Source organism: Puma concolor, chromosome C1, assembly GCF_028749965.1.
Source record: "Puma concolor isolate L17-30 chromosome C1, mPumCon1.1.hap2, whole genome shotgun sequence".
NCBI lineage: Eukaryota > Metazoa > Chordata > Mammalia > Carnivora > Felidae > Puma > Puma concolor.
This window is the reverse complement of record NC_141674.1, coordinates 135,044,184-135,063,240: the sequence shown is the minus strand read 5'-3', so window position 1 is coordinate 135,063,240 and position 19,057 is coordinate 135,044,184. Positions and strand designations below refer to the sequence as shown.

The window sequence follows — 19,057 nt, the reverse complement described above, 5'->3', positions numbered from 1 at the left end:
CAATCTTTTTTTAGATTGTGGTATCTTGGTTGCCATCTCTCATCCCCTGGGGACCTTCACCTTTTAGTCCCCATCTTATTGGGAGCAAAGCATCTCATTTTACATTTCAAGTACTCCTTGAGCTTTTGCCCTGAAAAATAAACTTACTAGGTCCCACAGTTTCTACAAAAATTGTTGAGAACCTGGGGGCAGACATAAGCATGCTTGCCTACCATGGAGTCTGGTAAGAGTGCAATGGAGGATGGGACTGAGGACAATCTCAAGGCGAAGGTGACATTTGACCTTGATGTTGTATAAAAATAAGACCCAACAGGCAGAGAAGGAATGTCAAGGGCAGCACAGGCTGAGATCACAAGATTTAAGGAAAACAGGAGTGAACATCCACAACAAACAGTAAAGTATGGGAGGTGAGAAAGTTAAATGATTAGGAGTGAATGGGGAGAATCTTGCCATTTCCAGTAAAGCATTGGGGTTTTGTCTTATAGATCCTGGGAAACTCTGATGATCTGTTTAAGACATAATCCCCTCCCCAAAGATTTGGTAAAAAGGCTCCCAGAAGAATAGATCTCCAGCCACAGAAGAACGGTAACATTCTCTCAAGATGCTTCTTAATTAACTTCAAATCAGAATAATATCATAGCATCTATTTGTAAACACTGATCGTATGATAAGAGCACCTGATAAGTGATCTGGGAAAAAAATACTCCAGAACTTTAGGAAACTTACTTTGAACTTCCAGGTACATTGTAATGCTTCGTTCACTAAATGAATGAAGAGAAAAGAGTTAAAGACTTCACCGGAAGGGCAAAATGAAGCACTTAAGGAAGAGAGATCAAAAGGTACAATTATATCTTACTAAGGACATAGAAGAAAAATAAAGTTAAGATCAGAAGAACTGCTTTTGGATTTTCCTCCGGTGATCAGGTAAGTAGTAAAAAAAATTGACATGCTAATAGGAACAAAATGCCTGTGCTATTGTAATTATGTTTAGCCAGCATAAGAAATTTTATGAAATGACAATCTCCTTAGATACACAAGAGAACCATAAGGGGCATAAGTAATGCAATCTTCCCTCTGTTTCCTCTGTCAGCTTTGACCTAATCTAGCAAGAAATGCTGAGCCATTTTCCACCTCTTGCATACAAGTATCAATTAAGGGAAAACAGGGTGACTATCTTAGGGCACTGGATGATGAAATGTCACTTAAGGAGAAAGCATCAGCAGCCACAGTATTAGGAAACACTGACAAAACAAGCAGACACTCTCTGGGACAGGACCGGTTCTCTGATATTTGTTGGAAGAGTATCAAGTGCAAAAAATACATTTCAACCTGTGGTTGCTTGTTTCCTGGGATTTCATGTTCCGTAGCATTTGCTTCCTAATGGATGTGACTTAGTTGCAAAGCCCTTTTATCAAGCCGAATAAATCTAATCACACATTGATTGCAGTACACCAGGATCCCTCTATCTCTATCTTGGCCTGCCCAGGTTAAAATATGGGGAAGCTGCATATTGCATAATTAGTGTTTGACAGTAATTAGCAGGAGTCAGTAATTGACAGTAGTCAAATATGGCTGACATTTGTTTTATTTAGCAAATTTGTTATTGTATCCGATTAGTCTTTCCCTAATGCTCATGTCTTCAAACTCTGAACTGATTGGATTGGATTTCAGTGCCAAGGGGACGTGTCTGGAAATGCGACATTGTTGTGACAATGACAACACTATTAAAATATTTCAGTATATTTCCTTTAATGCACTTAAACATTAGTTTTCCACTCAATTATATGTGCATAAAATGCATTTTGTGTAGTTTGTGTGTATGCCCATGTTTGTATATAAAGTACAATGAATTGCCACAAACTGAACACGTTCATGTAACCACACCACACGCTTGACAGTATCAGCACTCCAGAAACCCCTGAGCAGTCACTATCTGTCTACTCCACCAAAAATAATCATTATTCTGTCTTAGTTTTGCCTATTTTTTAAATTAATACAAATGGAAAACCTGGAGTATGCACTTTTTGTTGCTGAGATTATTTCACTCAAATGTCTATTTATGTGGCTGATTGCTACATAATATTCTTCGGTAAAGTGCTTATGAAAAACTTCCGTTAGGTTCTTTGTCCTTTTCTTACTGATTTGGAGGAGTTATTTGTGTATTCTGGATACAAGCCATTTTTCAATACATATGTTTCAATAATGATCTTTTCCCACCTATGGGTTACTTTTTATTCTTTTAGTATAATTTTTTTCATTAATATTCTTAATTTTAGTATTATCCAATTTATCATTTATTTCCTTTTATGATTAGTGATTTTTTTGTTCTCTTCAGAAATCCTTACTTGACCAAGGCCACAAAGACTATTACTGTATTATCTTCTAAAAATATATATTGTTCCAGGGCGCCCAGGTGGCTCAGTCAGCTGAGCATCCTGACTTCAGCTCAGGTCATGATCTCACAGCTCATGAGTTTGAGCCCCGCGTCGGGCTCTGTGCTGACAGCTCAGAGCCTGGAGCCTGCTTTGGATTCTGTGTCTCCCTCTCTCTCTGTCCCTCCCCCACTCATGCCATGTCTCTGTCTCTCAAAAATAAACATTAAAAAATTTTTTTTAAATATATATTGTTCCAACTTTTATTTTTAGAGCTGTGATCCTTCTGAAAATAATTTCTGTGTTTAATGTGAGATAGGGGTATCTTTCTGTAAAGATTATATATATATATATATATATATATATATATATATATATATATATATAAAATGATATATTAAGATCTATATAAGATTATATATTTTAAGATTATAAGATATATATTAAGGTTATAAGATATAATAATAGATATTATATACGTATATATATAAATCTTTTAATTAGAAGGACCAGTCATCTCTCATGATTTATTGAGGTGAGAAAAGACCAGGATCTGGCTCTTCATCTGAAGTAAACGGGTATTGGAGAGCTCTCCAAACCACAAATGTTCACGAGAGATGCAGCTGTGTCCAATTTTTACATACATCAGGAAACATTGGCACCTGGGGATCTAAGTTGAATAGAAAGATTTACCCAACAGGTGGGAAAAAACAACCATTCATAATCTGAGCAGGGCAATACACAGAAGTTCACATTTGTAGACCATTATGGATTAGGAGGTTTGTTACTAAGTGTCAGAGTTCCAATTACGCATTTTTTCACACCCAACTCAATTATCCAGAAGGGACACTGGCAGTAGAGAGACCTCAATCTTAGCAAAGGAATGAGGCAATGAATGACCATGTTACCAGCAGAAGTTGTGGTTGAGGACAAAGCAAACGCCTAATGAGGAAGGTATGACTTGCTGAAGGACCGGGACTTGTAAATAAGGGGAAACGCACCTGATGTATGCATCACAAGTACAAACCAAAGCCATAATCACTTGTTATAATTTAATATTGAACTCACAGAACTCCATTCCACTGGAATTAGCTAAAGATTACGTGCATTAGGCTACAATTGCTTCTAGGAGTTAAGGTCAGAAATAACCTCAGTTGAAAAGGAACAAATGGCTTTAGTAGTGAGGGGTAGAAAAGCTATAGAGCAATGATTCTCCAGTCAGTATAGGAAGTGTCATAAACACACATATTTCACTGCACATTCCAAAGAGTCCCATTCAGCAAGACTGAAGAGGAGCCTGGGAAACTACTGAGGCTTCGCCCCTGCTGATTAAGATGCACACTGAACGTTGATGAGAAACAAGTCTTACATAAAGTTCTTCTTTATTTTAAATCTGCATTGTTCTAAAATGATTATTAATTGCTATAGTATCCTTCTATCTTTAAATCCCACTACTGCTCAGTTCGTATTTGTTAACATTGTTGTTCTAAACACTTTCTGGGATTACATTTCACTTTGAAATATGTTAGTCGTCAGGGAAGTGGTATCAATCATAGTTGGGAAAAATGAGAAGAGAAGTGACTAAGTAGCTAAGTAGGTAGGTACTGCGAAATGAATTCTTTTACATAAAGGAAAAACTCAACAGGATCATACTCCAAGCAATCTGGGTCTATTGTGAGTGTTTCAGCATGAACACTTTTTTTTTTATGTTTATATCATGAACTTGGTAAGTGGGAGTAAAACAACATCAATGTAAACACTTGGAAAACAATTCTCTTGCTTCTTAGACATCAAAGGATGTTTGGTGTGAGAACAACCAAATTCCACAAAATATTGCTGTTTTCACTCAAATTTAATCTGAAATTTGGGAGCAGTGAGGCTTCCTTTCATGAAGCCAAAAATATCAAAATGGCAAAAAATATTTACTAGTTCACATTATTTTAAATTGAAAGTTTTTGACCGAGTTTTTCAATTCTTGCCTTTGAATATCCTTCAATATGCCAAATATGTGGTATATCTTTTTCTTTCTAGGCTGATTAACTAAAAGGCGGTTTTGATGCCTTAATGTCTTGAAAAGCTTCAGCTGCATTAGCAGGACCTCCATCTAGGAGTTTTTTGAGGGATAGATCCCACATTTAAGCAAAACTTGTGCTTTGCTTTTCTTTCCTCAAAGTAGAATTCAGGGGCCTCACTCTAGGAGGTGGGAGGTAGGGGAGATGGTTAGATACACTGTCTATGTGATTAGGCTCCAGTTAACTGAGTGCTACTATAATTCCAAGTAGTAGAGTCAAATTTCTATCTTAATTTGGGCTCCTCACAAAGAAACTTCTAGAATTTTGGCTTGGCTGCATTGAAGTCAAAAGGGACTGCATAAAACATCTAAAGTTTGAAAATGGCTATCAGGATTATCTATTTTACTTAAAACACATTGAACACTAATTTTTGTCATAACTATTTCTGAGACTTAGTGATGCTGATCTATTAATAGACAGTATGTATGATGAAATGGGTTATACAACCACACCCATGCTACATTTCCCCTCTAGTACAACGTGGATTTCACATGCGTGTACGTGCATGTGTTTAAATTTTTGTTACTATTATCACCACCCAAGGTATATACAACAATGCATCCATACAAGTGTACGTGTGCTGGCCATGTGCTGTTCACGTGACTTTGAAAATACCAGGCAAATTAAGGATGACTATATTTGCTATTACTAAGAAAAGTTAACCTTTTGGGGACATCTTTTAATAGTTAAAAAATGTTTTGAGGAACATGAGCAACAGAACAAGGTCAGTTTTTCAGGTTAGGAAAACGGACCCACTCCTGGAAAGTTAGACAAACAAAACAAAGACATCAGTGAAAAAATCTATACAAAAATGGATGCTTTTTCATAGAATAATTGAATGTGCTACTGAGTCTCTAAGCCTTTATTAGGATTTATTTTGAATTTTTTTAATGTTATTTATTTTTGACAGAGAGAGAGAGAGAGAGAGCGAGAGCGAGCATGAGCGGGGGAGGGGCAGAGAGAGAGGAGACACAGAATCTGAGGCTCCAGGCTCTGAGCTGTCAGTCCAGAGCCCGACGTGAGGTTGGAACTCACAGACCGCGAGATCATGACCCGAGCTGAAGTCGGACGCTCAACTGACTGAGCCACCCAGGTACCCCTATTAGGATTTATTTTGTATATGGAGGACTCCAGTTGTTTCTAATCATGACATTCTGCTCCTGCTTTCTTAGGAGCAGCTATAAATTCAAGAAGAGGTGGAAAATCGGCAGACTGCCAACCAAATTCAACCCACAGACATATGTTGTTGGGCCTGAACATTGTTTTAGAATGTTTTGAATCAGTTTGCGATTGAAAAGTGAGGATTTTTATTCAAAAAAAAAAAAAAAAGGTGCAGATCTGTGTGTCTTCCCTTGAAAAATCAGAAGATATGGACAAGTGGTTAAGGATGGATGGTAACTGTCAGCTGGGGGCATCCAGCTTCCACATCCTGGAAACAGGGCAAGTTCTTTCTAATCCAGAGGCTCTCTCCCTTTCCACTTTATTTGCATCAAAATACTGACCGGCCTGATGGCATTTGTGACTATGACCCATGGTGCCAGTCACCTCTATTAGGATTGCTCCTCTGATGTATGGATAGAGCAGTTTCTGCTGCATGTGAAATCAACATCATTTCCTATATTTTATGATTTTTAAACCCAAGCTGGTAGGATTAGAAAATGGAGAACAAAACCAAGAGACTGAGTCTATACCACTGGTTTAGAAAGAGATTCATCAGAGATTAAGATTATTTTATTTGTGTAACTTTCTCTGCATGACCTCAAATTACCAAAAGTCAGATACTGTGTTGCGCTCATTGCTATTGCTAAGCGAGTTCCCCTTTCCCCCTCTCTCTGCTCTGACCTCCTTTATTGTTCGCATTATATTTTGGCAGATAATTATATCCTGACTTCTATTGTTTTCTGTTCTCTATTTGAGTTGTATATCTCTTCTGACCACTTCTGTGCTGACAGCACACACCCCGATGTGGAGCTCAAACTCACAAACTTCCAGATCATGACCTGAGCTCAAGTAGAATACTTAATTTACTGAGCCACCCAGGTGCCCCATGTCATTGAATTCTTATTTTTCTTTCCTAGTTCTCCACATCAAAAGATGCCATGAGTACCTGGGATACAATGCATCACAGTCAGAGGAAGTCAGAGCAATCACTGTTGTCTCACCGTCCTCACCTTCTCAGCCTCAAATCATACTCCCTATACCGATCTGCCATGCTGACCATTCTCTAGTCTTCCTTCCGAGCTGATTTCTCACCCTGAAACTATGGCCCACTTGCTAATCCCCTTTCTTACAGACAGACTTCTAACGTAAAGTCCTCTGTCCTGTAGCATACAGCCAGTTCTTCAAGGACAGCACCACCAGCTGAAACTTGGGTCAGTCACCTCCTAGCGCCACACCTGGTCTCATTAATCTGATGCCCTAACACTGACTGCTCTCAAAATTAGGATTGAAATCGATATATTCACTCAACCTCCATACACAGAATCCTGAGCAGATTTTCCCAGGGAAAAAAACAAAATAAAACTCTAAATGTTTCTCTAACTGGATCAGCAACCTACACTCTGGACCTACCAAATTTCTTTCTTATTTTTTCTTTCTGGAATCATTTTGCTAGGACCCCAGCATACCTGTTTTATGAACCATTTATGTCACCACCTAATCACCCCAGGAAAGAATTAGATATAAAAGTTGGTGAGGAGAATTGTACTTTTTTTCTCTCTCCTTGTCTCCATAGCTTTTCTTTGCTTCAATTTAACTTGAAGTCCAAGAGTCAATGGTTGCCTACTACTTTTTAAATTGCTTTCTGTGATGGACATTAATTCTTCAAAAAAGTGAAGGTTATTTTTGGTAAGGACACATCTTGAGCTGCTTGAAGGAAAATGTTCATATTAACCAAAATTGGTAAATAAATAAGAAAAGAGCCTCCTTTCTTCTGCCCCACATGGCTATACTATATTCCCCCACACAACTGTATTGAGGAAATGAAACTAATAGCAAGAAATTTCTCTTGATGAGTTTCATAATCTTATTATAATACTTAGAATTGAAATAAACCAAAATTATCCCACCATGATTTTTATATCATAATGAAGGAAAAAATATGGTCATCATTTGAGTCTAGACAACCTGATAAAAGTTACTACTACTGCTACAATTCACACTACATTTAACCTTTTTAACGCAATTACTATGTGCCACAAACTAGGCAAAGTTCTTTATGTACATCATTTTCTTTTTCATCTTGTGAGGAAACTCCCCACTTTGTAGGTGAGAGAACTCAGGATTCAAGAGATAAAGTAACTTGCACAAATACTATATATAATATCTAGCAAGTGGTGGAGCCCAGAGATTTCAGACAGGCACCAACTTCCACATTTTAGGGGTATTCGTTCCCTTCTCTACATCCAATCAGTTAACCAAATGTTGTTCCAGAACTTTTTTTTTAATTCCTTACAGTATAAAATATTAAGAGAACAGGCTAATAAATCAGAAGACACTTAGGAAAACTATGTTCTTAACATGTCCTGAAAAACTTCAAAAGCAGGAGCTTTTCATAGAATGCTTACTGAATGATCACATAAAATAATGTATGTAAAACCACTTTTAAAACTTTAAATAGAATATAAATGGATAATAGATACTTTTACTTGTGTTTCTTAACTGGAACTCAACCATCACCCTGAAGACACAAAGTGAATCTGAAATAGGCAAAGTAAAGGAGTAAGAAAAACAGTAGTATGAAAAGCAAGTAAGACCCCTTTGGCCATAGTCTAGACAAGATTTAGTGGATGGCCAAATTAGTAACTATGACAATAAGTGAAATGGAGAGAAGGAAATGGTTGCCCCTAAAACATGGCAACTGATTAGATGCATGGAATAAGCAGTATACAGGAGTTCATAGAGATTCCAAGCTGATTTGTTCAGATGGTTTCAGGAATAAAGACATCTCGACTGAAGTTAGCGGGAGAAAGAGAAGGATTCTGTGGGCATATTATAGGCTTAACTTGGGACATACTCAGTTTCAACTACTGTTGGGGCTTCGTGGGGTAGTATCAAGTAATAATCAAAAATGAGGAACATAAAAAAAATGGGGAGTTCCTGAGTGGCTCAGTCAGTTAAGCATCCAACTCTTGATCTCAGCTGACATCTTGATCTCAGGGTTGTGAGTTCAAGTTCCACATTGGACTCCACGCTGGGTGTGGAGCCTCTTTAAAAAAAAGAAAAAAAGAAAATGAGAAGTAGTATTGGGAGAAAGGCTAAGGGCAAAGATAGAAATTTAAGGACCATATCTGAGGGATTTTATTTATTCATGTATTTGTTTGTTTTCAAGCCAGGTAACTAGAAAAAATTTAAATGTTCTGGCAACCACATTAGATGAAACAAATGAAGTGGGTGAAATTAATGTTATTTTTTTTTATTTTTTTTAACGTTTATTTATTTTTGAGACAGAGAGACACAGAGCATGAACGGGGGAGGATGAGAGAGAGGGAGACACAGAATCTGAAACAGGCTCCAGGCTCTGAGCTGTCAGCACAGAGCCCGACGCGGGGCTCAAACCCACGGACCGCGAGATCATGACCTGAGCCGAAGTCGGCTGCTTAACCGATTGAGCCACCCAGGTGCCCCTGAAGTGGGTGAAATTAATTTTAATAATATATTTTATTTAACTTGACATGTTAAAATTTTATAATTTCAGTATAGTAATCAATGTAAAAATATTAACAAGATACCTTACATCTTTTTATTTGTACTAAGTCTTCAAAATCTGGTTATTTTTCATTCAATTTAGACAAGGTACATTTCAAATACTGAATAACCATTTGTGGCTAGTTGCTATCATAACTGCCAGCATGGTCTAGGAAAGAATTTGGGGGATTTACAGGCTGAGGGGAAACATAGGGTCTATAGGAGAAGGAAAAAGAGAACTAAAAAAGGCACCTGTAGTATGACAGAAACTAAGGCAGAAAATGTTTTCTTCCTTACATGTTGTATAACATCTCTACAGAAGGCTATGTATGTAGCCAACAAGAAACAGGTTTTCCACAGATGGCATTGTTCTAGACAGCAAACAAAGCGGGGTCCTTTCAGACCCTTTTAGACTTTAGGGCCTCCTGAATGAAGCCCAGCATTGTTTAACTATTGACACTTACTAGGCTTAGAAATCACAGCATGGCATAGTAAAAATAACAGGGATTTTGCCTAGTCGTGGATTTAACCCAGATGTGCCTATAAATCACAACACACTCTACCAAATAGCTCTATAAATTCGGGCACTTACCCTTAACTTTCTTATCTTTAAAATGGGAATGCCAACTTTACATGATTTTTGTGGATATCAAATGCTATTAGATATGTACAACACCTGATACATAATATGCATTATACATAATATTGTAATCATAGTCATGATTCCTATTAACAATCCCACTCTAATTTTTACATTGATGAATGTCACATGTTATTGAAAGCATCTTAAGAATGAGAGAACATTGTCTGTATTTTGTAATAGCAGAGTACCTACTGCAGTGTTGGAGACACTACTGGCGTAATCAACACTCATTTTCCCTCCTATCTCCCACATCTCTTAAGACAAGCATCCTGGTATGAATAGATATTATATGGAGACTCACGTTATTTGGTTTCCTAGTGCCTTTAGAAGAAAGATGAATAAGTGTTCCATAGCTCAGATTCTAGCCTTTTAAATTCTAGTACAAAATTAACTAATGCAGAAAATAAATTAGCAGAAACAAAATTTCCCCTTGACTCAGCATCCAATTTCCCGAGCATTCTACCTTTCAGAGCTCTTTTCAACAGATACCTTGCTTGACCCTAAGTTTGGTCATACATCAGTAAAGACAAGAACAAAAAGTTCTCTAAGTTTTGAAGAAATGAGTTTAAATCGACATAAAATTATTCAATTGTAATACCATAGTTTTATTAAAATAGCTTAAAATTTAAATGCTTAGAAGTGATTGGTGCTTTCCATCTGTTTATGGAAGTATGTTTTCAAATGGTGAGTTATTTCTTCTAAGTTTCAAAAAGGCACTACAGTATATAATGAATCCAGGATTTCAATACAAACTTTCACCACTGCAAGGTTACTCAAAACATACCCATCAAGTGTCATTTGTCTGAAATATGTTTCAGCTTCTCTTCCCCTAAATTGATCCTATTTTTTCAGACCCAGAAGTTCACAAGAAACAGAAAGCCTTTCCTGATTCTACAGTTCAGGGTCAATTTTTGTATCATTTATTCTTTTACTAATCAAATACTCATGGAGTGGTTATTATATGCCGACAGCTGTTCTAGGTTCTGTATATCAAGTAGCAAATTAACAGACAAGGTCAATATGCTTAAATGATTATTTAGGTGGAGTCCAGCCACTAAACAAGTCGAAAAAAGAATAATTCCCCATATCCAAAATGCTATTTAGAGAAATGAAAGCAAAGTAATGAGAAAGAGAGGGCCTTGCAAGTGATAAAAGGAGCTTGAATTAATTTGAAATATAATAGAAAGTCATTTGGAATTCTTTTACTGGGAAAAATTGTAGGATTTAAGTCTTAAGAAGGCCACTTTGGCTATTTCTTGGAAAATGACTATGGTATGAAAAGTAGAAGCAGGGAGATAAGTCAAGAAGATTCTGTAGTAACAGTGGTAGAAGTGGTAAGAGGTGACCGAACTTAGGATATTTCAACACACATTAATCCCTTGCTTAATGTCTAATTAATTCCTGCTAAAACAAAAGCTGTTAAATAAAAGCCCAAGATACACGATCAACATTTATAAACACAAAAATATACTAATAGATTTAAAAAATGGTTTATGTAAGTAATAGCAACAACTTGATAAAAAATGAATTGTACATAAAATGTAAAAAAAAAAAAAAAAAAAAAAAAAAGGTTTTCTTGCCCACAGAGGATACTTAATCAATCAATTACAGCACAGAAAAACATATTTTGGGCTGGAAAAAAACCTGACTGGAACATTCTAGAAGTTGCTACCTCTTCAACCTTCTTGAGTTCATTCACAATGTGCAAATCAAAATTGCTCCATATGTTTTGCATGGTTTTTCTCTCACTTGAAATCAGAAAGTGAATTGATGAGTGTGGTTTTATCTAAAATTGTGATATTACTACATGTCACACATTGTAGTGTATACCTTTAGAAGTTTTTTTTTTTTTCTTTTTGGGGGGAAAAGTCATTATACCAACCAAAACACAAAAAATAAAGAACAATTAGTGTGAAAAAATATATATATAACTTTTCAAGAGCCACTATTGAGAAAAGTTAAGTAAACAAGATAATGGGAGCTAAATCAATATTTTATAGCCTCTGTTGATTGCTGAATTGAATGTGGTTTGGGGCAGGAAATGTGTGGGAAAGAGTATAACTGACAATAATTCTAGTTTATTGTCCCAAACAGATAGATGAATGGTGGTGCCATTGACTGAGATGGATGAAAATAGGGAAGAAGCAAGTCGAGTTGGGGGCAAGCAGGGAGTAATTAAAAGGTTAATTCTGAACATCCTCATTTTGAAACCTCTATGAGACATTCAAGCTAAGCTGATGAGTAGCCAGTTGCATTAGTAGTTTTAGTGCTAAGAAAAACATTTTGATTTTGAGACCTAATTAAAATATAGATAATATTTAAACTCATGGTACCAAAAGAAATTCACCCAGGAGGAATAAACTTAGAAGACAAGAGCTAAGACTAAAAAGGTAGAAATCTGAAGACTGAGTGCAAGGCATTCCAATATTTAGAGAGCTGAATGATGAGGAAGATTTATCAAACGAGACAGAAAAAGAGCATCCAGTGAGGGTGTAGAAAACCTGAAAGAATGAAACATACCAGAAGTCAAATGAAGAGAGAGGTTCAAGAGGGAAGGAATGTTCAATTGCATCTCAGGTATCTCAGAAAATAAATAATATGAGGACATGTAAATGACCACTGGATTTGGCAAATTTCATCTGGGACTCTGATAATAAAATGTTCTTTGATATCTCTATAGTATTGCATTTATACACATAGATCTATACTTAAATTCTTGTGTTTGTACACTAAACTACCTAAAAAGTTTTCATTGGCTAGATAGCATATTGATTCTTTGTGTCCCCAATAATTCCTTGCCCGACACAACATACTTAGAGTTAAAAATTATTTACGGAATTGAATCTAAGTGGGCTGATGGCCACCAAAAGAGAAAATCAATTTTAAAACCTACCATAATATTGTGTGTAATCACAAGGCCAATTTTAAAAATAAGATACTCTGCTTATTCTTTAGCATTCTGTATACATTCCCTCTCATCAGATGAGCTTTCCTACAATTTCAGAGGAAATGGAAACCATGAAGCATGTATTTCCTCAACTTCCTCTAATCACTGCATTTTTATGTCCCATCATCCGCATATACACTCATTAAAATGCTCTTCCTTCTTTTTCAGGTTAATTTATCTACTTGAGCTACTGATTACACCCATCTGCCTTAGCCTCTGAGAACTTGTTGGGTTTCTGGATATACATATTTCCTTTGTTTCCTTTATTTCCATTCCTTTTCTCTTCCCCTTCACTTCAACATTCATGTGTCATCCCTTTTTTAGCTAATTGAAGACACCCATGACTCTTAATAAATTAAGTATGGCACATCCACAGAGTGAAATACTGAGAGAATATTGAGAGAGAGAAAGAGACTTAAACAGTTTCTTATTTTTACTATGGAAACACGTCTAAGATATTACTAAAAGAAAAGCAAAGTGGAAGGGTATGTATAATGTTTCCCTTAATGTAATAAAGGAGAGTATATGCACATACATTATATATAGTCATATGTGCATATAGGCTTTTTGCATTAAAAAAACTGTGAAAAATTTTAAGAAATAACTATGAAAAGTGGTTGCCTATTGGGTTATAGTAGAGGTGAATAGCAGTATATAGAAATGGGAACACAATAAAGATTTTTTTTCTAGAATTTTTATATTTAGGTTTTATTCTGGTTTTGAACCATCTTGCTCCATCATCTTTTCTTAAATTCAAAACAAACAAAACAAAAATCAAAAATGCTGTCATAAACTGAAAAAGAAAAAAAACAATCTTTATAACCACAGCCCATATAAGAACCTCAAGGCACCTGGGGAGGGGAGCTAGCACCTGATGTTACAAGAATATCTACCTTCACAGACTGTAACCATTTCTGTAAACTACCCTGAAGAGTATGTCACCAACAGGGAGATACATGGGAAAAGTAAATAAATAAACCGTGATGCTGGACAGCCCACCTACATGCAAAATGTGGACATTCAATTTATGTATTTCCCTGCTTAATGATACTATTGTTCTTTATAACCCTTAGTCATAATCTGCTTAGCAGGCCAACCCTATCAGGATCTCAAACTGTCTTTCTGGCCTTACCTCCTACTACTATACTTGTAGCTAACAAAACTAGACAAAGACAAAAACAAAAACAAAACTAGACTCTTCCTCTGACATTGTGTGCCCGGGCACATTCCCTTCCTGTCCTCAAACTCTGAATCCTACCTCTCTCTGAAAACTATTACAAATCTTTCCTCCCAAACTGTCCTGATTTCTCTGATAGGACATAATCAAATGATGTCACAACTGGAAATTCTCTACTTAATTTCCTGGCACATTAAAGAAATACAAAATGTTTCCTGGATTTCTGAATCCTAATAGAACATTCTTTACATCTTTTTTATGGTACTTGACACATTTCACTTGCATTATAACTGTTAACATAATGATCCCACTAGATTATAGACTTTTAGAAGAAAAACACTGTGTTCACCTGTTCAAGACAGGTGTTCATATATGAGGTACCTCTTGAAAAATACTTTAAAATTCAGTTTAATTGAAACACTTCATTCGGATCTATCTTTAAACTGATACTGTATATCTGTCTGATTATGAAGTGTGGAGAATTCGAATAAGCAATGTTTTTAAGTGTGACCATAAGTGGCTGTGTAGTGGAGTCACCCTTTCTTCTGAGGAAAGCATTTTCGTTTCTATGTGTGAAGACCCCTCCATTCAGCTAAGAGTACACGTGTTGCTGGGTCAGGCGGCTCCTCAATGCAAAAGAAGGCCGGTGACCTAGTCCAGTCACTTATGGTGTTTGTGTCTTAGAGTCCATGATTAGCTCCACTATGGTCATGTGGCAAAATTCAGTCCAGTCAGATCCCAATCTGAGACCTTTACTGTGGTGATAGGGGAAAGCCAATCTTCTGCAACAGGGTCTGAAAGGTCAAATGTAAACCTAAAGCTTTCTTGTCAACTCTGTAAGATTCTGTCAGAGAGGGCTTATAGCACAGTGCGGAAAAATTGAAAAACAAAAAACAAGCAAACAAAAAAACTAAGAAATAAAGAAAATAAAACCCAATCTTAATTATGCTGTGTGAGCTCCTGGATCCCACCATGCCTGACTTCTCTTTCCTTGGATTTTTCAGTTCTACAAATCAATGCCTATCTCTGGTGCCTAAGCTAATATTAATTCAAATCTATCATTTGAAAACAAAGGCATTTTGCCAACTCTAACCTGAAATGTAGAATACTTATAAGTATATTTTCAAGTCTAGCTATATAATATTTATTGAGCAGTGCAAAAAAAAAATATGTTTCTGGTACCCAAAGCTTTAAATTCAGAGTATTAAATGGTTTAAAAAATACACATAACTGATTATGTTAAATATTTTCTAAGTGTGTGGGGATATCAAAATAATCTTAAGACATAGTACAATTAATTTTCAGCCACTACAAGATGGTATATATTTGCATAGGAATACGTTATAGAAACGGATACATTTCTGCCAAATATTTACCCCCCCCCCCCAACTATTTGCTACGGTATAATTCTTTTCACTTGACTGAAGTCCTCAACATGTAGCCGTTCTTTGGATCCTATCTGTTGAGAGAGCTTATTAAAATTATACCAGGGGCACCTGAGTGGCTCAGTCAGTTAAGCGTTTGGCTTCAGATCAGGTCATGATCTCATCGTTCATGAGTTTAAGCCCTGCATCAGGCTCTGTGCTGACAGCTCAGAGTCTGGAGCCTGTTTCAGATTCTGTGTCTCCCTCTCCCTCTGCCCCTCCTCTGTTCACCCTCTGTGTCTCTATCCCTTTCAAAAATAAGCAAACATTAAAAAATATTAAAGAAAAAGTAAATAAAATTATACCAGACAGGGTAGGGGAGGCCTAAGAAGTAAAAAGAAACAAAGCTCTCCTGGGAGCATGATATCTTTATCATATGCCCTAAGTGCTGAGAAAGAAGATGAGTAGGTTTTAAGGACAATGGGAATGGGATGGAAGGAGCCAAGTGTGGTCTGTCCTTCTAGGTACCAAGGCTGGGAGACCCTAAATTAGGGACAGATCAGGCCACTCCAAAACAAAGCATAGAAAGGGAATAAAAGGAGGAAATACCATAGAAAAAAAGTCTCTTTTCTGAATTTTGCAGAATACTGGCCCCAAGTGGAAAAGCATGATATACTTTTAATAAATCAGTTTTGAAATTACTCTCCAAATGAGATTCTCTGCATTGTTTCATTTCACCAAAATGTGTTTATTTATTCACTTAAAATGTATAAAGGTATAGTAACCTATAGTACCTCATTTTTAAGTGACTATTTAAGATTTTGTATATTCAAGAGATAATGCGTTACTTCTTTTTACAAATAATTCTGAGAGTATCTTAGTTTATGTCTATCATCTCTACTTGTTGCTCTTTATAACTCCATACTAAGCTACATTTATTTCGTTCTTAGTTTTATAAATTCTTCATAAGATACTTATATTTTAATTTGACCGTTTCTGCAAGAAACAATCATCTTACAAAGAATTTGGCTTTTATAAATATGAAATGGTTTAAAAAACTGCAGTGGACATTTTTTCAGTGCCAAACACTTCTGTGGATTCACTCTTGCTAATATGTAAGTACTACATATATTTATTCATGTGATGTTCTTTTATAATAAAATGAAATAAAGTAATAACATATCAACCAAAACTATCTGAATTACACAGCTTTTGTAGATGCAGAGGTTCAGAACCACAATATTGAAGACAGATTTAAATAATGCTTTCCATTGTGTGGAAATGTAACAAATTGAAAAGCTAATCAGAATATCAAAGCAAATATATATTACCAGGGTCTCCCTTTTTCCTTTCACTATAACAATAAAAGATGTATTGAACACCAAGTCCTAATCTCCATTTTTCTGTGATCCTTTTAATAGTCAACAAGTAACTAGCCTCAGTATTGACAACTGAAGAGGTCTTAAAATAGAGTGTACTAATATGCCTAATAATTTCCTACTAAATTGACCATATCAAAAACATTTATATGTGTCTTTCAATAAAAGATAATAAAGGAAAAGAATTGTTGCCACTTATCAACTGCGTAACCATTTTTTAATAACACACAAAAAAATAGGTGTTGTGGGGCCATCACTTCCCCCATTCAACAGCACAATAAAAATAATATCAGGGAAGAGTATATCATATCTCATGCTTTTATTAAAATTCTTTCAAAAATTGACACTCGGATTTATTTTAGGTATTTGTCTCTGAGCTTAGCAGCACTTTATATTTTTGTACATATGTTACAGAACACAAAGACATTTTGTAAAAGGAAGAAGTTAGTATAAAAGATAAGTTCTTGTCACTTTAAGATTAACAAGTCCTTTTCATTTCTAAGGTTATTATTTTGGAAAACTTCAAAGAAAGAAAATTACATAATTATATGAATAACAAAAATATATCCTAATTTGCCCCTTTTCCCAAAAGTAACCTTCAACAAAGGTTCTTTTTTAAACAGAGAATTTTGCTAGTGAAATAGAAACTTGCCCTCATTTCACCCTATATCTTAAATAAAATTTAGGAAAATAATATAAAATATTCAAGTGTCATAACAAAGAGCTTGGTTTTGCATTTTAAAACTTTCCTGTTTTTTAATAGTTATTTAAAAAACTACACATTTGATAAACTACAACTTTGCAAAGGCTTCTAATGTTAACTTTAACCCAACACTTTATACTGGATAACTTCCGTGCTGCAACTCAGAGGTTATTTCTTATTGTAACAAAGTGCCTTTTTCTCTTTCCTTATCTGGATCCTGAATAGTACATATTTTGTAAAACGATCAGTTGAAGATGCAAAGTCCCTTATTTTCTCTAGTAGTTAATTTTAAAAGCACTTTCAAACTAAAAGTATACCTTACTCTGTCTTTAACAGTTTAGTACAAAATCTTAGCAAATGATTCTATTGTAATATCTTCTAAGGGACTTTTGAACTTGGCAGTTGCAAATATAAAAAGAATATTCTTTTCTACACCAAGGAAACAAACAGATGTTTTAATCACAGGTGAAAACACATTTTCATAGAAATATTTGTATATTCACACCAGAGCGTAGGACACCGCCAAACATTTTCATGTTTAAATTTCATATTCACTGTAAAGTTAAAATTTGCTTACCTTTTCTCGGTGATCACTTGTTATTGAAACTGCCATCAACTTCCAACTGTTAATGACTCTTTCAACAAAAACGGAAAACAGTAAAGTCACATGTCATAAGAGTAGGCCTATGTTGGATGCTGCTTAATTTCAGTACTGGAGAAAAAAAAAAAAAAAAGCCGGGGGGGTTGGGGCGAGCACAAAAAACTTTAAAATAAAACCACTTCCTGCGTAGAGACAGTTAACCACATACACATCATTACTCGATTTGAAGAAATTGCCTTGTATAGTCAACAATATTTTTATTTTTCAATGTGCTTTTCAATTTTCAAACACTACTACATTTCTACAGGTTTCATCAATTCTGGTTTAATGGGGAAAATGTGTGGTTAAAAATGTAGCAGGGGGAGGAGCAGGAGGGTAAGCAAGGAGGGAACTTCCTCTTTCTCTCCTTCTAGCAAGAGCTTCAAACCTAAGTCTCTGCTATCCTCTGTTGGCGTGAGTATATTCACATAGCACCAAGAGGCCCCGCTTATTGACGGGGAAGCCGAGAAGCCACTTCCAATTCACGAGCTGATAATTCCGTCTTGTGGACGGACCAACAAAGAGGTGGTCCAGTTACTAAATACAATGTCTCGGACAGGTTGCTAACCAACTTCAGAGAACACAGCCCAGGGCCCCAGTGCCACCTGGAGGAAAGAAGCGTGCTTATCTAGAACGTGCTGTGACACTCACTTTGGTGGCGGCTCACACACTGGTGTGTCCTCTCTGGCAGTTTCCTAAGCAGTTCTGAAATCTGCTGATGAGATTTTGCTCTAGCCGAATGATTTTTTGTGTGGCCTGATTTAAGAAGAAAAATAAAGGATAAAAAGGGTGTCATTTTTGGCAAGCTGCTATGTGCTCATTTGTGTCAAACTTCAACCAATCTCAGACATATTTGGGGGGGGGGGCTCTCAACAATAACTATAGGATGGGCATCTTTATTGAACCATGGAGTTCAAGAAATAAGTTCCTGGATGTCCAGGCTTGGCTGGTTTTGTGAGATTTGCAGGATACTCACAAAGGGAAAAGCTCCCCTTCCAAATATATGAGAAAGTTAAATCACATCTTCTTGTCACACAAACCAATTAGCCTGGAAATCTGTGTAATAGCTCTCAG

General features: G+C 36.0%; 1 protein-coding gene across 3 annotated transcripts in view; it reads right to left on the bottom strand.

Moving 5' to 3' along the window:
- Positions 1–18,255, bottom strand: part of ARHGAP15 (Rho GTPase activating protein 15) — a 617,790-nt gene extending 599,535 nt beyond the window's left edge. For 2 of the 3 annotated variants that reach the window (XM_086718493.1, XM_086718494.1), the window contains exon 1: positions 17,921–18,255. The gene's annotated coding sequence lies outside the window, so the exon portion shown is untranslated. The remainder of the gene's footprint in view (positions 1–17,920) is intronic. The other variant, XM_025912351.2, reaches the window with a different exon arrangement.
- Between the last annotated feature and the right edge of the window lie 802 nt (positions 18,256–19,057).